A 21,797-nucleotide genomic window follows, 5' to 3' on the forward strand; every position below is an offset into this window, starting at 1 on the left:
GGCCAACAAGATGCCTGGGGGAAGTCCGCAAACAGGACTCTCCTTTCTTGCATTTTCCAGCTACTGGTATTTAGGAACATTACTGCCTCCAATCGTGGAAGCAAAGCAGAGCCATCATAGATCAACAGCCCTCTCCTCTGATCCCCTTTTAAAGCCATCAAAGTTGGTGGCCATCACTGCCTCCTGTGGGAGAAGCTCCTTTTATTTGGACTGATCATCCAACATTCAACTTCACTGGATGCCCAGGAGTTCTTGTGTTATGAGACAGGGGGAAAATCTCTTCTTTGTCCACTTTCTCCATGCTATGCATGATTTCCATGGTTAGTCTTATTCTGGATAATATCGTGAAATTGTTTACTATTTACATCGGTCGTTCTGGTTTGTTAGGGAGGCAACAGAGGCCTATCTACATGTTTCATAAAAACAGCCCCCTTTGAGCATTGCGTGTGTGTGATTCAGAACAGAGCAGCAGCAGTGTGCGCACATTTCCGTACTTCCTGTAACTCCACTTTCCAAAGCTGCTTTTCCTTACAAGAGGCTGCCAGGATTTTCTTTCACGTATTTGCACGTAAGCTGTAGTTCAGTCCTAGGCTATGTTGGATACTGGAACCTACTCCCAACAGCTGGAAATGTTCTCTTCTGGCTCCTGGCATTGCCTGCACACTTTTAAACATTCCTTGACAGCTGTTAAGAGCTAGAAGTTTGCTGTAAAAAGAATCATAGCTGAATTTGTCACACAGAGGCACCACATTCTGTACTTTTCCAGCGCTCCAATGGTGTCACAGAACACTCGTTCCAAAACATTATACGGAAATGGGAAGGCCTAGCGCTTGGCCCTTTATTTTCCCACAACGAAAACATTTTCCAGTGCTATGCACCAGCTATTATGTGCTTTTTTGACTACAAGCGAGGCTACGTGGGGCAGCAGGAGCACTTAAGCTCAAAACAAAAACAATTCATTTCATTGACTTAGCACAAAACAAATGCTCCTATTGTGTATTAGAGGTTAGAAGACCCCATTCATCAAACCTGCCTTTTAAAACAGGAGGAAACACGAACATACGTGCAGAGACATTTGGCTCCATTTCCACCACTACCACCCGGCCCTGTTATGCATTTTATAGTCAGCAATATCAAAAGCCAAACGCATATGTGGAAAGTTTGTCCATCTCAGTGATTAGCAATTAAAACTCTGTGCGCTCTATAATCTACACACACACACACACACACACACACACAAGCACACACGGTTTTGATGACTGCTGCTTATTAGTAATGTCTGTGTTTTCATATTTTGGGGACTTACAATGTGTTTTGTTATTTTGTCGTTAGCTGCAGCGGACATGGAAAGGCAGGGGAAACATCTTAATTTAAAACAAAACTCAAGAGGAACATCAGTTGTCATCTATTTTTTTTATATATACATTTTTATTAGTTTTACATCAAAGTTGTACACTATAAACATAACATTTTCAAACCTTAAAAAGTGGTTCTTTCAAACCTTGAGACCTCCCTCCCTCCCTCCCTCCATGGGTTCCAATTCTAAACATTTTCCTGCATCTTTTACTGTAATCTATTATATAATCAAGGTATCCAAAATCCATATTACTTTACAAGTGTCATTGTATTCCTGCCAATGACTTCAACTGTTTACAGCGGTCTCTCAAATATGTTAGAAAATTATTCCAGTCTTTTAAGAATACTTGGTCTTCCTCATTTCTGATCTTTCCCAGCTGTCATCTATCTGTGCAATGTGCTGTGTACCAATGCAGACATAATACTGGTCATATGACATCTCCCAAAGAATCCTGGGAAATGGGGTTTATTCCTCAGAGAGCTACAATTCCTGGCACCCTTAACAAATGACACTTCCCAGTCTTCTCTAGGGGAAATCATGAGCTTAAAATGTATGGTGTTTATATAGCCCAATCTTCTGTTTATTTTCCTGGTTTGTTAACTAACACTAAGCTACAATTCCCAGGCTAAGCGGCTAGCTTCCCAGGAAGCGCTAGCTTAATACAAACCAGGATTTTTGTTTCAAACCTGTGGTAAAGAAAGCTCTCCAGTAACCACAGTGAGCCATATCAGGAGATCAGGCTAGGAAACCAGAGCTCTCCCTCTGCAGACTTTATCTTACCTTGAAACAAAATCTACACCTACCCCGTAACTGTGGTTAGACAGTTCATTGGTATCTACTGTATGTGAAACCTCAGGCCTGGGGGTCAGATGTGGCTCTCTCTTTCTGGCCTTTGGGAGTCTCCCAGACCATGTCCACTCCGCAAGCCGCACCCTTCACTGGCCCTCCTCTTGAGTCCTTTGGTACTTTTGCCTGGCCGCAATGCCTCCTTGAACAAGGACTATGATACCACTATGAAGACTCATGGCTTCCCCCAAAGCATTCTGGGAGCTAGAGTTGGTTCAAAGAGTGCTGGGAGTTGTTAGGCCACACACACCCATTCCCCTCACAGAGGTACCATTCCCAGAATTCCCTGTGAAGAGGGACTTATAAACTGCTGCCAGCCAACACTGAGCTAGAGGAACCAATGGTTACTCAGTCCCAGGCAACTTCCTATGTGACTTCAAACTGTACTTTCAGATTCTTGCTTAAAGAGAAACCCTGGTTGGTCTTAGCTACGATTACGGCTGATGCCGGCAAAACTGCTTAAGAGGGGAATTTGAGGAGGAGAGCGAAGTTTGCGTGGCTTCCAATGCGCTAGCTGTGGTTAGCAAAAAGCCTGCTCCGAGCGCATTAATAATACACACACACTTGATTTGTGGAACAAAGAGCAAGTCACGTCGACAGGCTACTGTTATAAATAGGTTTCATAATTAATAGCTGACAGCCAATACCCTGGCTTTTCTAATGAAATAAAACACGCGATACGATGAGATGGAGAGAAAGTCACACTGGTGGGAGATAATTAAAATGTCAGTCCCAGCCAAGTAGCTTTGCGTTTGCATGTTAATGAGGTCGCCTCCCTGGCACGTGTTAACTAGCCGTGGTCTTAAACAGGAAGGCTAACAACAGGGAAAGCAACACAGGTTGGTGGCTGGGGGTCTGGGGTGGTTGTGGTTAGAGGTCGCTGCTGTGGGGGACTGCAGTATTATTAGCCCCAAACTGCAGAGGGGGAAAGGGAGACAGGAAACGGAAAGAACCATAGTTTGCCTTGGGCAACCTAGTGATTTGGGGGCTGAGTTCAGCTGGGGACTCCCCGTTTCTACTGGTAATCCTGGATATCATACTGCTTTGGGAATACAGTGGTACCTCTGGTTACAAACTTAATTCGTTCTGAAGGTTCGTTCTTACCCTGAAACCGTTCTTAACCTGAGGTACCACTTTAGCTAATGGGGCCTCCTGCTGCTGCCGTGCCACCGGCACACAATTTCTGTTCTCATCCTGAGGTAAAGTTCTTAACCTGAGGTACTACTTCTGGGTTAGCGGAGTCTGTAACCTGAAGTGTTTGTAACCCGAGGTACCACTGTAGAGGCTTCTCATTGGCATGTTTTCTTGTAGGTAACCTTTTGCGTTTGGAAACTGTTCCATAGTAGCAATTCCTTCCTCCAGATGACTTAGTCATAAGCAAATTAGTCACATTGATTCTACTTTTTTTCATGATTGTAAGCCTTTTATTTATGCACAAAATCAAAAATTATTTTAAAAAACAACCAGAACAAGGCATCATATACACCACCCACTGCTCTGCGCAAAAACATGCATCATCACACTTATGCAAAAAAAATGGTTATAAAAGGATTGCCTTGTATGGCTGCCATCAGCAAAATCATTCTATCTAAAGCAGTTCCATTGAAATCAATGGAAAGTCAAGTGGTTTGGAGATTGTTCCTATCAGGTAGTATAATTCCAGAGGGGCGGGGTGTCATTACACATGGCGCATCCTAAAAATGTTTATTTCCCAGCAAATATGCAAAGCTATGCAATCTATAAGGCTCTTGAACATTCCAGATTGAAGCAGCTGAGGCATATTCTTGTATTATACGTTTCAGCAAAATACTGCATTATACAAATATTGTATCTTGTATTATACGTTTCAGTCGTAGCTGAACAGCACAGCAAACCCATCATGAAGACAACTGCAAATCCATTTTTAATAGGAATACTGTCGAAATGACAAATGCTCCTGGCATTAGTTGACAACGGATGTATTTGCCCCAGTCGAGCGAAGGAGATCTGTGAGTGCAATTAATGCAAATATGGATAAGCACAATGATACTCAATCCCAAAATCAATTTATCTGTTGATGTGGACTGAAATGTGCATTCCCCCACCTGGGGAACTAATGGTGTGCTATGCACAGCCTAAACTAGCCCAGATATGCTACAATACATTCTGGCTCCAGCCCTGTGCGACTTTGACACTTTAAGTCCTGTAATGACACCTTGTTTCACCACCCTTCTTCTCAGTTACCTTGAAAGGAAGATCACTGTTATCAGCACAGTGCATACTCTGTGCTAAAAATATTCATACAGTGTCTCAGCAATCCAGATTCTGCACCACAAAAAGGAATTCCCAAATAATGATGCAACTCAAGCAAATCTGCCTATTTTTGTTTTGCATTAGCTTATTATTCCATTTGGCACCATTTGTGCCTGGTTGCACAGTAGAAGCCATAGCTCCCTGCAAGCTGAAGGTCCCAAGTCCAATCCCTGGCATCTCCAGGTAGGGCTGGGAGAGAACCTTTTCCTGGAATCCTGGAAAGCCCCTGCCGAGTGATGCTGAGCTAGATGGAGCAATGATCTGACTCGGTATAAGGCAGATTCCTAGGTTCTTATCAAAGATTCCCAGACAATTGTGCCAAAGGACCATTCTCAAAAGCTTTGTTGCCTTCTGCAAACAGTCATGGGGCAGGTAGGGCAGCTTTAGTTGTGAGTTTGCTATCCTTTGCATGGACTCTCTCCCGTATTCTCCCTTGGCAGGTTTCATGAACTATCCCAGGCATAGGCAAACTCAGCCCTCCAGATGTTTTGGGACTACAACTCCCATCATCCCTGACCGCTGGTCCTGTTAGCTAGGGATGATGGGAGTTGTAGTCCCCGAACATCTGGAGGGCTGAGTTTGCCTATGCCTGAACTACCCTCTCAGGCAAGCCATATTTTCCATTGGCTGCAAACTAAATTGCTTTGGAATAAAAGGAGATGCTATCAAGATACAGGACTGGCAGCAGCAGAGACGGATGACAAATGGGGGCAGATTCAGAGTGCCAATATCTGAACTGGCATGCACAACTCTAAGGTGTGCAATGAATTCCTCTTGCGGCTACTGTGAGAATCACTTTGTTCCTTTCTTTCTCATTCCTCATGTGGCTGATGGAAACTTTTCCTTATGAGTACCAACAGTGTGGGTTTCCAAGCAAGAGAAAGAACGGGAACTCTGACCATAAATTCAGGGTATTACATAGTGATCATGATTCTGCCTTATAACATCAGAGCCTTGAAATGTCATTTCCCTTTCGGCCACCATTTGGTTAAGGCAGGAAATCACATGTGCATTAGATGTTTTGAAAATATTTGGAGGAAACTGATTTGATGTGGTAGACTGTCAGGATGTTTCCGTAACTGAGGATATCTGCTAAACACCTGAACAATTGGTGGAAAAGACAGGGGTGAGGTAGCGTCTAAATGTTTTTCCAGCTATGTTTTTAACTTTCTTAACTGGTTTGTTTATTTTCCTCTCTGACCTGGCTGTTCCAATTTAAGCCCATTATGCTTTAAGATTTAAAAATGCAGAATTCCTTTAGTTTGGCTGTACTAAGAATTTAGACACACACGTACACCCTGCAATCTTAATAATGTAAATAATATTGGGCCCAACATTGTCTGCTCCCAATAATTGCATGCCATATTTTTTTTTTCTCAAGCAATACCCAAGTAGAAAACAGATACTTTATTGGCACATTTTTGTGTTTTACTTTGAAAGATTTTAGACAGCAGATTTGGTAGTTCCACTTAAAGATAGGGGTCTCTGCAACCCCTCAGAGGTCAAAAGCTGCTCATGTACTGTACTTTTTGCATAGGATTAAAGAATGCATGCTAGATATTCTAATGACTATTTCCTGGTTGAGCCTTAGAGATCCTTCTGAGTACCGTATTTTTCACCCTATAGGGCACACTGGCCCATAGGACGCACCTAGTTTTTTTTTGGGGGGGGGGATAAATAAATAAAAATTTATTCCCCCCCCCAGCTGTGGGGCTGGGGCGGGGGAAGAACAGGAGTTACCACCGGGCTCGCAAGGCTTGCGGACATCTGCCCGAAGCCCGGGGTGCGCTCCGGAGCGCGCCCCGTGCTTTGGGGTGCAGGCTGCTGCCCGCAAGCCTTGCGAGCCCGGCGGGAACTCCCGCGGGCTCGCAAGGCTTGCAGATAGCTTCCTGAAGCCTGCATTCGCCCCATAGGATGCACACACATTTCCCCTTCATTTTTGGAGGGGGAAAAGTGCGTCCTATAGGGCGAAAAATATGGCACCTTGCTTGAGGTGAGCGATGGGCAGGTGGTAAAATATCTGAATGTTGTCATGCCTCTTAGACTTGCTATGAAAGTCAGTTCTTAGCTTGTCAATGGACTGACAAAAATAATGTGCTTGTTCTACAATTTCATTTTTCTTTTCTTTTCGCACACATGACAAGTGGGTGGACGAGGGGAGGAAAGAGCCATGCCAATCTGGGCATGCACCCAAAATAAAACATGTAATTTTATTTTATGCAAAATTTACTCCCACTCTAAGCGTAAGACATTCTGCCTGCAAAATGAGAACATTTCTTAGCGCAGAACCCCAATTTCTCAAACGTAATAGATGTGCTGCTCTCATCGTTAGCCCAGCAAGGAGAGAAAAACATCCCTCACTGATGATGGAGGCAGGTACCAACATAATGGAGCCATGTAAACCGTAGTTGGAGAGAGGATCGTTTTTATCTTCACAATTTAAAAACAACAAAAAAAATGTTGATTGAATGGTAAAGGAACAAAGACGCAAAGTAAACTTGAGCAGGGAAGAGGAAGTAAATGGCATTTATATTCCAACTAGGAGAGTCTGTCAACACCTACACCAGGGATGGGAAACCAGAGGTGCTCCAGATGTTATTAGACTCCCAACTTCCATCAGCCCCAGTAAACACACCAACAGTCATGGACAATTAGGGGAGTAGTAGTACGGCAAGATCCTGAGAGCCATAGGTTATGAACCATAGCGCTAAATGGCTACCCATCAAGGTTTCTGGAGAGAAGATTGGTCACATCACAGTGCTATCCCAAGTGACAAGGCTCATCCCTCCTGAATTTGGAGTATAAGGCTCCTGCAAGTCATGATGAGGCACTATTATGTACAGCTGAAATGATTACCAGGTGTTCCCTGTGGAAAAATAGTGCATTGTACATGTACCCTGCGTGTAACAGTTCAGTTATCACCTGCCAAATATGATTCAGGTAATCGGGTGCCTTCCATCAGTCATTTGGGCCTATTTCATGAAACATACTGGGTGACCTTGTGCTAGTCACTGTCTTCTTGAACTAGCCTACCTCACAGGGTTGATGTGAAGGTAAAAAAGGGATGAATAGCATGCCGTGTTTGCTGCGCTGTGCTTATATGAGAATAAATGAATGCGTACATAAAACAGCACACAGATAAATATGATTGCAGCCCTGTTTAGGGAAGCTTTTAATGTCTGGTGTTTTATTGCTTTTTAAAAATGATTATTATTATCATCATTAATTCTATTGGGAGCTGCCCAGAATGGCTGGAGAAACCCAGCCAGATGGGCGGGGTATAAATAATAATAACTGTTGTTATTATTATTGCAGATGAGGGCTAAAATGATTTTTTGTATAGAGGAGCGTCCCTATTCCCTGAATATAGAAAACTTGCAGGTAGAAAGAGGCTAGAGCCCTTCTTTATGACAACTAGTTTTCAACATACAGGGAATCTGTTTATAAGGAAGAAGAATCAATCAAGTGACACCTGAATTGTGGTGTATCTTACAATCTTATCTGCTGCTCATGATAACTAGACCTTGATGATCAGCCTGGATTTTCATGAGCCACTTTACACAGAAAGGCTCAAAGAGATACATGGTGCAACATTATTAAAAACAGCGCAAACAAAAAAGTGATCAGACCATAAAACAAATCCTTGCCTTCCCCAACAGAGACAATCAGATACGCCCCAAAATACCATCAACTGCTGTATAACTTTAATGGTAAAATGCTTGAGAGAAGAGAAACCCCCTGGCACCAGAAAGATGTTGTTTTTGGTGCCAGGCAAGCCTCTCTGAGGAAAGGATTCCATAAACCAGGGGCTGCCACTGAAAAGGCCCCTTCTCTTTTTGCTATCCCCCCCCCCAAGCCTCCCATGATGTAATATCTAGCACCCACCACAAACTCTGTACATTGGGCACGGTAGATTTATTATTATAACAGTAATAATACTGGTGAAAGAATTGCAAGCAAGATGATAGCAAGTGTCAAGGGAAAGAGAGAAATAGCTATAAAATCTGCCTTTCAAAACACATAATTCACTCAGAAATGAGCCCCTTGGAATTTCAGAATGACAACCAAATAGTGTGGCTGATGCTTCTTCTTTCAAATTTTGCACGACGTGCTCCCGATCACGATGCCACTTGTAACTGCGATTTGTCAGTGAGCATCACTGCGCAGCCTTAAGAAGGTGGCTTCTAACAAATTACATCTTGTAGTTTATCCTTTTAAGAAATAGTATGACAAGGAACATCTCTCCCGGAGGGCACAATTGACGATGCGGCTTCTGTCGTGTTAAGATTTGCTAATTGGGCGCCAAGCTTGGTGCGGCTGCGCCAACCGAACAATCCTGTGATGAAAACCAATGAATGATTCACACCAGCCTATGCCTGGTTCTCACATGCATTTACTCTGCTTGATTTCTTCTCTGCATCTCCATGTCTCCTTGGATCACCTCACAGGCAGTCACAGCTGTTTTTGGACTACAATTCCCATCATCTCTGACCTGGTCCTGCTAGATAGCGATGATGGGACTTGTAGTCCAAAAACAGCCGGAGACCCGAGTTTGAGAAACTCTGCTCTAACCCACGGATTGCTGAACTGGCCACCCAAAGTGCTTATGTGCCCCCACTTCAATTGCAGCCAATTGTGTTGGAGAGTCATAGCTGGGGAGGTAAGGGCTCCCTGGGAAGAGGGACTGATTGTTGAACCACTCTGTGAATTGTACCTCTGTGGTGGGAATAGGGGTTCCTGTACCAACTACAGTTCCCAGGATTCCTTGGGGGGAAGCCGTGGCTGCTAGAAGTGGCATGATACAACTTTAAATGTATACGGTCTGACAGTTTTCATGCCAGTAAAGTGGCTTTGTCTGCCACCAAAGGCACAAAAACAAGTTAAAATGGCGGAAATGAGTGACTAGTTCCAAATCAGTTATGAATGGAATTTTAAATAATTGAAACAAATGGAGTAATTAAACAGGATAGGGAGCCATTTCCGCTTTGGAGCAACTGACTGCACTGGCTTCAGACTTCCTGTGCCTTGCTTTCGATTTGCCTTAGCATCCACTCCACAGGAACCTGTTCTGACAGTGATCTATATGTCACCTGACTACCATCAAACTAAAAAAAAAAAGCACAAAAACCCTATAAGCAGAGTTCGGATTTAAGCCTAATTATGCCGCAGCTCCGAAGCAGATGCTCGGCCCATCTCAGCACTCAGCAGAATTACAGCATCTTACATGGGGGCTTAGCCAGCTGCCTTAACTAGGCACTGATATAGCAGGATAATTAGAGACAACATAAACGGCTCCATATCTGATCTTGTCATATTTTTCATGACAAGCATCTGGCGCTGTAAAGCAAAAACAAAGCTCTGCGTCAATTACTGCTGACTTCACCCTCCATCAAACATGGCTTGCCTCAACGGGGATCTGTTCCATGATTGAAGATGCACTGATGGCGAGGGGGTGGGCAGGAATGACAAATGATGCAAAACTGTAAGGAATATTCTTTCGATTCCACCCCTCCCACCATTTTTATTTAAGTGTGCTAATTATATGACAGTAATAATCAGGGCCCACTTTTATCCAGCCACTAGCTGAGGCTCCAATACTTTGGCCACCTCATGAGAAGAGAAGACTCCCTGGAAAAGACCCTGATGTTGGGAAAGATGGAGGGCACAAGGAGAAGAGGTTCTTGAAGCTACCAACATGAGTTTGACCAAACTGCGGGAGGCAGTGGAAGACAGGAGTGCCTGGCGTGCTCTGGTCCATGGGGTCACAAAGAGTCGGACAAGACTAAACGACTAAACAACAACAAGAACAACAACATTTTTCACTGATGCTGGGATGTATGGAGTGTTAGAGTAAGGGCAGTACCTGTGTTGGGGGACACGTCGTGCTCCTTCTGGGGTAGTCTGTCCTCCTTTGATCCCCACCCTGCACTTAGCTCTCACGTGTGGCTCCTAGAAGCTGTCAGCATGTGACAGCAGCCACACCCTGGGAAATGGCTTCAACTGGCCAGTTAAACCAGGTGAGGGTAGCCAATGTGTCTCAAACCCTCAGTGAGTTAGGAACTTCCCTGCATGTGAGGCTCTGGCAGATTGAGACCAACTGCGGGTCCAACAGTCAAGAAGGTGGTTTCTTCATGTGCTGCAGAGGGAAGTGAGGGGCAAATGCAGCTTGTCAGTCTCGGAAGGTAGCCCATCTAGAAGAAGGAAAACTCTAAGCCTTAATCTCTGCTGCCTTGCGGAATATCTTTGGGAGAAGAAAAGGCTAAGGAGTAAACCCTACACAAATCCAGAGTGGAGTCCCTAAGATGGTGCCTTGTATACCTCCATCCGGCAGGGGGCGCCAACTTGAATAAAATATGGAGGGGGCAGGGAAGCCCCACCCTGCATAACGGATCACAAGACACAGAACACACACACACACCAGTTGAATGGCAATGCCCATCAACTTGGGAAGCCAGCAGCCTCTATTGTGGGGGCGAAGGGACCTCAGCCTCTAGGCGTTGGCTGCTATAGCTTCTGGAAACTCCTGCAGCCAAGCTGGTGCCAAACGTATTGCTCTGCTTTCCTTTAGACCACGTCAGTGAGGCCGAGGGGGAGTAGGTCTTGTCATCTGGGCATCCCAGAACTTCCCTACACTCTGCCCAGGCTTGCACCCCAGGGGGGTCACTTTGGTGCTGGAGTTGGAATCCAACAACATCTGGAGGGGCTTGCCCCCAATGTCCACAAAACACTTGAAAACATCCGCACACAGCCATCCCCATGTTGCTCAGTATTGTTATACAAAGCATTTGGAGGCAGGCTCAGCATTATGCTAAGCTTTCCTAGTTCTAACTGGGTATAAATGACTAATATATTACATTGCCACAAGAAAGATGCTGACAGCAGGAAGCTGAAAATGCTGCTAGACGGGCAGAAGCAAAGGCTAAGATTAGAGGTGCCAAGTTTACGAAAGACAGAAGGGAAGTTGGGATAATTTGTGGCAGACCTTTTCCCCTTGCCTCCAGATGAATCACATCTCCTCACCTTATGGAATATTGCAGTCTGAACGCTGAGCAAAAGTGTGGTGCCCTCACAGGAAGAGGTCTAGTTTGATTGAAAAGTTTCGGGTGCAAAGACATCACATTTGCCCAGCCCTGAAACGGCAATATTTGGTACCTTGGGAAAGGGATACAATTCCCCCCCCCCCCCAGCTTCTACATACATAGCACTCAACACACCACCCAGTAGCCATTAGACCTCTGGTTGATGGACAAGGCTGGCATCATTGAGCATCTGTTGAGGCCCAGACCCCAATAGGGGTCCCATGTGATGCTACTCATCCTTCCTACTATTGTTGCCTGTTCACCTGCCCTCTCAAGGCTGCGTTGGTGAGCAAGGAGAGGAGCGATAACTTCTATACATCTCATTTTCCTCCTCTCGGAGAGGCCCGGATTGGGCCCAGGGGGAGAAGTGAACGTATCAGCAGCGGCAAAAGTGGAAGAGGAACATAAGAACAGCCTGCTGGATCAGGCCAGTGGCCCATCTGGTCCAGCTTCCTGTTCTCACAGTGGCCAACAAGCAGGACCTGAGGGCAACAATACAGTGGTACCTCGGGTTACATACGCTTCAGGTTACAGACTCCGCTAACCCAGAAATAGTGCTTCAGGTTAAGAACTTTGCTTCAGGATGAGAACAGAAATTGTGCTCCGGCGGTGTGGCGGCCGCAGGAGGCACCATTAGCTAAAGTGGTGCTTCAGGTTAAGAACAGTTTCAAGTTAAGTACGGACCTCCGGAACGAATTAAGTACTTAACCCGAGGTACCACTGCACTCTGCGATTTCTAGCAACTGGTATTCAGAAGCAATACTGCCTCCTATTCCCCCATGAAGTTGTCTAATCCTCTTTCAAAGCCATCTAGGCCGGCGCCACCACTGCCTCCTGAGGGAGTGAGTTCCACAGTTTCTCGTTCTACTTGTGAGCTTCCCACAGGCATCTGGTTGGGCACTGAGAGAACAGAATGCTGGCCTGATCCAGAAGAGCTCTTTTTATGTTCTTCACCTCAGCCTCGGTCTCCCTGCCACCCATCCCTCCCCAACAGCTCCACTTCAGAATGCACTTGTGAATGCCCCTTCCCCCCCAAGATTCATGTGCGCTTGTGAACGCAAAAAGGCCTCTTGCCTGCTGGTGGCAGAGAGGGAGGGGGAAGCACATTCGGAAAGCACAACTTCAACCTTACGAACGCAGAATATTAGAGCACGTTTAACGGAGGCCTTGGAACCTGCATTTCATATTTGTGGTGCTTGGCGTTTCCATAGTAACAAGAAGCTTCAGGCTTTAATTACAGCAGCGACTTTAAAAAGAGTGCTAACTCCTTTCTCTCTCCCTCTCTCTTTCTGTTTCTCTCAAGGACACCTCTTGTATGTTGTCTTACGAAAAGCTAATATTAGGTTCTAGAATAAATTATACAGAGAGCTTTGCGTACTCTGCAGAGAAGGACGGGAATCAAAACTGCCCCCACCCCTTCCGCCCCAGTAAGCTAAATTCTGCAAGCTACGTAAGTCGCCGAGTTCCAAGAAATGTGCATTTAATACTTAATTTTGTTTGTGGCCATTGTGAGGTAGGGCAAGGATATTTGTGGGACGATGAAGCCCTACCCCCACCCCCCACCTTCACCACTGGCAATCCTACCCAGCCTCCTTGATGTCTTTGCGATATCACAGAAAGCATCAGCCCCATGTCCTTTCGAGCATATACAGCAACAAATAAGGATTTAAAGCCGTTTGGCTAAAATAAAATAAAACTAAGCTGTTCAGGCTGCTGAGTGCTGATAAGGAAATGCCCCTTAACTTCCCTTGATTTAGACTTGCAAGCACTAAAAACAAAACACGACTGAGCCTTCAAGAACTTGCAAAAGGGAAAGTTGCAAAAAAGCAAGGATCGGGTCATCCTCCCCCATTCCCATCAACTCCTGTGCCCAATGCCATCCCTTCCCTGGCAGCGCTGCAGGGGTACCAAGGTCTCCCCTCTTGGACTCCCCTCTGGTGCCTAGATCCCTACAGTAGCAGCATTCCAGTCTCAAGGAGCCATGGGAAATGCTGTTTCCCAGGGCTCCCAAGGCCCCAATATGTAAATGCCCCACCATCAAGTACGTTTGGGAGGAAGAAAAGAGGACAGCGATATCAGGAGCCAGATTTTGTTGGCATCAGCAGAAGTGATGGTTAAACTTTGGTACACAGCAAACCAAGCCCTGTCCCAAATTTGGAAGGGTCTGGGATTGCCTTGTATTGGGGGTGACGCTTCTCAAACTGCAGGAGTTTGCATTTTGAATACCCCAAAATTCACCCTTATCACCAGTGCTGAGTTCTGTGCCTGATGCTAAACCTGATGTCTTGGGAGCATCTCAGGATCATCTTCTAATAACTAAAAATTCTGGCAGTTTTTACAATCTGCAAAACCAGAGACTACACTTGTGCATCCACTGTATAGCCATTATTATAAGGGAGGGAGGGAGGTGCAATCCTATAGCAACTTACCTGGGACCGAGTCCCACTGAATTACCGTATTTTTCGCTCTATAAGATGCACCCGACCATAAGACGCACCCAGTTTTTAGGGGAGGAAAACAAGAAATAAGAAGCCTCCTGAGCGAAGAGGGAGCGCTCCTCCCTCTTTGCTCAGGAGGCTTTGCAGGGCTATCCCTGAAGCCAGGAGAGCAAGCGGGATCGGTGCGCACTGATCCCGCTTGTTCTCCTGGCTTTAGCGAAAGCAAGCAGCCTGGCTTTCCCCCGACCTCCCGCAAGAGCCATGCGCTCTTTAAAGGGAGTGCGGTTTTGGGGGGCTTTTCTGGGAGATGGGGGAAGGGACAGAGCAGCACGCAAAAGCCAGGGATAGCCAGGGGAGCCTTCATCCCGCTGCCCTGCGGAGGCTTCTCACGGCTAAGCCAGAAGCTAGAACAGCTAGAAGCACTCCCTCTAGATGTTCTGGCTTCTGGGGTAGCCCCAAAGTCTGCATTCACTCCATAAGACGCACACACATTTCCCCTTACATTTTAGGAGGGGGAAAGTGTGTCTTATAGAGTGAAAAATATGATAGATGTCTACATGTGGGTAGACATGCATAGGATTGCATTGAAAGTTACTGAAACATAGATGTAAAGGAAATATGCATGTCAATACACCATAATCCACAGAAAAATATGTAACAGTGAACCCTGGGGGGGGGGGGGAATGAGGCTTTGTATCATTAACATAAAGACACCAAAAGAAATTCAGTAATCACAGTTCATTAATCACAACTGCATATTGATCAATCAAATTATAACAAAAAGGAAAAGTACATACCCTATTTCACACACGCTCACCAATTCCATCTAATAAACTCCTGTACGACTTAGTTATGAAGTAATTTCTGCTATACAATCAAGTAACTCAATCCAGCTAGACAAGATCTCTTGACAAGAAAAGACCAAAACCTTTTTTTAGCCAGAATATATAGAAGGGCAGAGTTTTATGCTTGCAGCCATGCAATTAAGAAAGGGAATAATTAACCAGACCTCCCCCCCCCCCCCGCCTCACTGGTCAAGTGAGTTTGAGGAGGGAGGAGGGTGAAAAATCTGTTTGCACAGGAATTTCAATCTGTCCAACAACTCTTAATATGGTATATGGGATGCGCTTTCAGATTAGAAAGTCTAATGCATTCCGTCAAACCCTTTCCTTTTTGACAAGTGCGTGTGCTTCCAAAGATCAGAACAGAGAAAGCTGCAAGATTTTTAAAATGATTATTGAAATGACAATAGTCCTTTTGTACTGTTAACGCTGAACCTTTTAAAGCAGAAAAAAGTATTCTACCAAAGGTTGCAGTTCCATTTACTCATACATTTACACAACTGCAGCTTTTATTTAAGACATTTTTCTTTTTACCTTGCCTTTCCAAAAGCTCAAGCTGGTTTACAATTCAAGCTTTTGCTTTGCAGCTAATCTGGAAAAAAAAAAAACGAGGAAGCAGAAAGTGTAATGCATGCCCTTTGATCTTGTGCATCATCAGAAAAGCACTTGTCTCTCAAAGGAGACTGGAAAATTTCTCAATCCAAAGTTCCATGTCCCTTAAAAAAAATGAATTAGTCACAGTAATCCAAATGAGAGCATTCCACTAGCAAAGCACATTAGGTACCAAGTTATTCCATGGCGTATATAACTTGTTGGCAGGGTCACATCAATAGGTGATAGTTCCAACTCCACCCACCTGCCCCAAGAGATATTTCAGGACTCTGTCTCTTTGGTCCAGATGGAGCAAGGCAGGATAGCTCCATTTCTAAAATCACCTACTGCCAGGATCCCATGTCTGTACATTAATATGTTTCCAGGATAACAAACATGAAACTGGACTCTCTTGCTGTAAGTCTTGATCCTGCCAACATTCTCAACCGATGCAACATCCTTATTCTCCAATTCAAGCACAGCAAAATGGCTGTAACAACAGATCACTGGAATGCTTTTGTAATTGGTTCTACGGATGCAATTCATTTGAAAACTTTGCATCTGAAGTGGTCACCTATTTGCCAAAGAGGACCTGAACTGGTATTCTGGCCAGGCTGGGACTGATGGGAATTACAGTCCAACACACCTGGACTGGCTGGGGAAGGGCTGCTCTAGAACGTTTACACTGGAAGATCCCCAAATTCTGTATGAGAAGTATGAAAAGCACCCCCAGAGGCACCGTTAGTTCACAAGCTCCTTTCTGGTAAGGTGAAAATGGAGTAAGATTAAGGGTGGGTGGGTAGAATTGTCCGTGTGATCTAAATGAAGCAGGTGCAATTTCTTTTGCCTGCTTTTTTTCAGCAAAAAGCAAAGATCAGCCAGCATAGAAAGAACAGACAGTAAACTCTGCAACTGCTCAAGCTCAAGGATTGCCAGGAGTGAAATGTGCAACTTACAGATCATGTAACTTGCAGCCCATGTCAGCATGGTTCAATGGGCAGCTAATGAGCTAGATCCACCCCATAGAACATTTTGATCTGGCCCCGCTAAGGTACAAGTGATGGAGGCAGAGAAAGTAGACCTCTCCCAGTTCAAGTGCCACATTCTCACATACAAAGGAGGTGCTCTACCACTGAAATACAACCCTTTCCATCTGAGATGAGGCCTCCTCCAGCCATTTACTCCTTCAGATACATGCTTAAGACTTTATTTACCAAAGCCTCTTCTTGCTGAAAATTTCAGTATATGCTTATCTGTGGGCTTGGGGGGTCATCTGCTCATCATCTTCTGGTATTGAACTGTTACTTTAACTGTGCTATTTCTGGTGTCTCTTTAATACTTATTTATTTTGTCTTATGTGCACCAGTCTGCTACTTTATCAGTCTTAGTGGTTTATAAATATTTGAAAAATACAAAATAAAACTCAGCTGTGCTTACTTATGAGTAGACATGTACAGGCTTGCACTGTTAATCGTTACAAAACAGAACAGGAAATGGGGTAGGGACACGGAAAGTTAACAGTGAATTCTGGCACCCTGAAAAAATTAATTAAGACGTCTCACTGGAATTAAGATAATCTTAGGCCAAAAAAAAGCCCCAAGCAATAGCAAAACTGAGCAATACATTTATGCTAAGGAAAAAGGAATGGAGTGCAAAAGGAATATGCGAACGAAGTCCACATGACACTCAAGTGTTCTTTTAAATAGAAGCCATGTTTGGAAAGATTAACAACTCTTTATGCGGCTTGCTACACTATCAATATTAGAGAAAGGATTTTAAACACAGCCTGCAGACAGGCGTCTCAAAGGCAAATGGCCCTTAGATGATTATGTAAACTCTTGTCTATATCCAAGGGAGAAAAAGAACATACAAATTACGGTAATGCTGTATTTGTTCAAGTCAATAGCCGGGCATAATACACCCCTCTATTTTAATCTTCATAATTCTATAGCCATGAAAAGCATTAGAGCCTTCTAAGAAAGCATTTGTCAGATCAAACCGGGGTGCCCCTCCACTTTCCAGACCTATTTTCAAATGCATGTTATGCTTGTCTACTCCTAATAAACCATTCACAATTTCAGATCATTTCCCTTTTATGGACCTCCTCCGTGCAATCATAACTTTTTAATATCAGGAGCGTTGGAGAAAAGCATGGTAATCTGCAGTAATCATGTTTTTCATGAGAAGCTTGCCCCATGTTGCAAACAAGTGACCCATTGCAGAGAAGGAGGAAAGGCTCTTTTCAGTGGCTATTGCTTGTAGAGATACACCTGTATTGTAGCTCAGCACATGCCCTGTATGCGGAAGGTCCTCTGTTCCCTCCAGGTATCTCCATCTCCAGGTAAGGCTGAGAAAGTGTCCTTTTGGAAACCCTACATAGCCGCTGCCAAGTCACAGTAGACCAGCCTTCTTCATCCGGCCACCTCCAGAGCAGTGTTGGAAACACTCACCAGCCCAACTGAAGAGGCTCCTGGTGAGACCAGAGGGACATCACTATGCCTGACAACAACCCCTAACTATTGGATTATTTTGTGCCTGCCAAACAGCCGTGTCATGCTTATGACAATATTTTATTCTTTTGTGAATTGTGCTGTTTTAAATGTGTATTTTATATTTGACTTTTTTTTTGAAATGTTTAATTTTTTTTTGGCTAACTTTGCTTGTGCTAAATATGTATTTCTGTAGTTGACCTCCTTAGTAATGTTTTATTTTGAAATCTTTAAGATAATATTTTAGTTTTCTGTTAATTATGTTGCTTTGGCAGTATACTCTACATTTGACTTTCTTCAGATTGTTTTCTTGATGTTTTCTTGACGTTTTAATATACTGTAAACCGCTTTGAGGTTTTTCTTAAAAATATAAAGCGGTATAGAAATGAAATAAATAATATTAAATAATAATAATAATAATAATAATAATAATAATAATAATATAAGCTAGGCGCCAAATGGCACCTAAAGCCTAGGTTGCAGTTGCCACAACAGAATGTCTATTTGCCAGGGGACTAGCTGAACCTCAGGGTCCCTTCCAATGGTACAATTCTGTGATTCTATGATCTCAACTACATTGCTTGACTGTAAGCTTGCCCTTATAACAATTTGCTTGTCCCAGTATGCAAGAAGGAGAAACACACATGGGGGAAATGGAAATGGTACAGTCGTACCTTGGTTGTCGAACAGAATCCATTCTGGAAGTCTGTTCGACTTCCGAAAATGTTCGACAACCAAAGCGTGGCTTTCAATTGGCTGCAGGAGCTTCCTGCATGCAATCAGAAGCCATGTTGGACGTTTGGGTTCCAAAGAATGTTCACAAACCAGAACACTCATTTCTGGGTTTGCGGCGTTCAGGAGCCAAAACATTCTAGTCACAAGGTGTTCAAGATCCAAGGTATGTCTGTATTAACTATGGGCTAAGGCAGAGGTTTTTAAACTATGGTCTGTGAGTTCCATTTGGGTGGCCTGCAGGACAGTCAAATACATCTGTACTCAGCCCTATGCTTACTCTCCTTGATGTGATGATGGAGGACTAAGACGCTCAGCAAGGGATCTATTATTTGGGTAGCAGTGCAGACGCACAAGACACACATCTTTTGCTGCGCATAAGTCAACTGGCTCGTTGGAGATGTCAGTCACCAACCCAATGCCCCAAAATCTCCACATAGTTGTAATTGGAGCCAAGGCAGTAGCAAAAGATGCCTGGCGCCCAGGGAATTTCAAACACTGCTCCAGAGGTAGTTGGACTAAAATTCCCATTATCCTTGTTCACCAGCCATGCTGCCTGAGGCTGATGGGAGTTGTAGTCCAACACATCTATAAGGCAGCAGGTTGGAGACCATTAATCTCACCTGGTATAAGACACATTCATATACACTTCAGCATAGCTGTTAAAAGGAGTCCTAGTTTCCTTTGCATGTGGCCCCCCATCAGCAAATATCACTTGCAGCTCACAGAAGCGCTCTTGGAAACAAAGTACTTCCATGCTTCAGTACACAGATTGCCAAAGTCTAGGAAAGGGTGAGTCAAGCAAGGCTGTACTATGGAAAATGCCATAGTACACAGTTTACCAGAATAGATGGCCAACTCACATTCTTGGTTTAATTTTTAATCTTGCATGACATCATGATACCAGATGCTGACACAACTTGCTTTCCATTGATCACTTGGAACAGAAGTTGTGTTCCCCTGAAACCTGTTCCAAGACCAATGGGGAGTTCTGAACACCACTTTTATAACATAAAAAGAGCTTGCTGCATCATGCTGTCGGGCTATCCAAGTCTAGCACCCTGTTTTCGTTGGCAATGTATCTCATTTCTTAAAAACATGAGAATCACCACAAAACAATCATAATCAGAAGTCAATCTGAAATTCATAATCTGGGGGGGGGGGACACCACTTTTGTCTACATTTGCAATAGAATAAGTTGGGGATGAGACAGGAGGACGGTTCCTATCAATTCAGACTTCAAAAGCAGAATGCCTTTTTGAATGTCCCCTAGATTTAATTCATACACACACCTCCCTAAAAGTGCAAAAGGAAGGAAACAGAATGAGTGCTGGATATCTAGGGTGTTAGATATTTACTCACATGGTAGAGCATTCAAAGTGGCCGCCATTTTACCTGCAATCTGAAGTGGTATTTGATTCATTCATTTGTTCATTCATTTATGCATATATCCCCCAGCCCCTTCTTCCATCACAGAACCCAAGGCAGAGCACATGTGGTTCCCAGGGAGTTTGCCATCCCAGATCTAGCCAAGTGGTGGCCTCATATGCTCTCAGACCATCCCCTGAGACCATAGCTCATTCCACCTCCCCATTTTCTGCCAGGTATGGTCTGGCAGTGGCTGTGGCTGCAATCAAAGGTGGGTGGAGCCAGAATCACTGGTGGGTGAGACCACCCCTTTGTCTCTGTCTCTCTCTGGCACCTCTTTCTCTTTTATACTCTCTCAATTTTTCTTCTTATCCAGTAGGTTGCTGCAGCAGGGATAGATCACTCTTGCCTAGGGATTAGTAAATCTGTTAATTTTCCAGTCTTAAATGCAGTTCTCCACATTTCCACATCAGTTTGTATTTTTTAAAAACAAAATCCGCATGAGAATCCATCAATGTTTTAATGTGAATTTATCCTAATATATACTTTTTTTCTTTGCCATTTTGCCTAACAGGAAAACTGCTTGGCAAAAATGTGTTGAATATAATGCATTTTTCTAGGTTGTTTTCACTAAAACATAAAAGCATATAGAGCACACTTTACCACTGATTGTGCATTTTTCTATGCATCGTTTAGCTTTATTATTCTTAAATTTTAGAACTGCATTGCAAAATTCGGAGAAGCTCGAATTTCAAAAGATGGCTGGGTTTCGCTTTGCATTTTGTTGCAGAAAGTGAGAATTCAGCAAATCCAACTTTAAATGCAAACTGAATAGATTTTCTCCCCAATCCCTACTCTGGTCAGTGATCTGCCCTGGTTGTTACATCGGACTCCCCATTTCCTTTCATATTGTCATCTCCCCAGCACACCCCTCCTCTATTTCTCTCCGTCTCACATTCCCCCACCCACATGAAACTGCGCTAAGGGCCACATGAAATGAGGTTTAGGGCTGTAGAATTTCCACCCCTGCTTTTAAAACATTTTCTCTTTTTAAATCTGACAGTGTGTTATTTTAAGTAAAAACTTTCCAAACGGAGCAGACACTAACATCACACACATATGCAAACGAAAAGCTTTCTGCAGGGGGTGATTTAACAATAAGACTATTTAGAGAGATGTCTGCATTCATTACAGTCAAGAACTTTAATAGGTAACTGTAGAATGATTACCGAGTATGTATCCTAGGAGACTAGATAGAGCTCTCGTACCTAAAAGGCACAACACTTTCCCCTGTTTCCAATACAAAAAGTACAGGCTCTATAAATAATAGAGTAAGCTTGACAAATAAAGTTAATCTCTTACTTTGGGACCCATTAAATATGTATTTCTGCTTGTCTGGCACTGCAAATTATACACATTCTGATCCCTGCTACATCTCTCTCATTTCCCCTCCCTCCTTCCAAGCTAACTACAGAGAAGTTAGGACCCTCTGTTAGGGTTGAATTTAAAAGCAAAAGAAGAGAGGGTCAGTCTTAACAGCAGCATCGTGATGGCTGGGATTCTGGACTATTTAAAATATAAGCCATGGGTAAGGAATCTCTAGCCCACAGGCCAAATTAGGGCCAGCACAGGTCTCAACGTTGCCTGCAGGGCCATTTCCACCAAGTCATTCAAACTGCCCCTGCAGATGGCCTTCCAAGGGCCTTTGCCATAACCACTGATCATCACAGGCAGGGCCATTCACCTGTCAGAGAGCAAAGTTG

At 44.0% G+C, this 21,797-nt stretch overlaps 1 protein-coding gene across 4 annotated transcripts in view; it reads right to left on the minus strand.

Moving 5' to 3' along the window:
• LNX2 (ligand of numb-protein X 2) overlaps positions 1-21,797 on the minus strand; it is a 70,175-nt gene that overhangs the window by 19,915 nt on the left and 28,463 nt on the right. The window contains exon 2 of one of the 4 annotated variants that reach the window (XM_083437128.1): positions 15,389-15,570. The exons of the other annotated variants lie outside the window; for them this stretch is intronic. The gene's annotated coding sequence lies outside the window, so the exon portion shown is untranslated. The remainder of the gene's footprint in view (positions 1-15,388; positions 15,571-21,797) is intronic. 4 annotated transcript variants of the gene reach the window in all.

This window comes from Podarcis tiliguerta, assembly GCF_965153285.1.
Source record: "Podarcis tiliguerta genome assembly, chromosome: 4".
NCBI classification, from domain to species: Eukaryota; Metazoa; Chordata; class Lepidosauria; order Squamata; family Lacertidae; genus Podarcis; species Podarcis tiliguerta.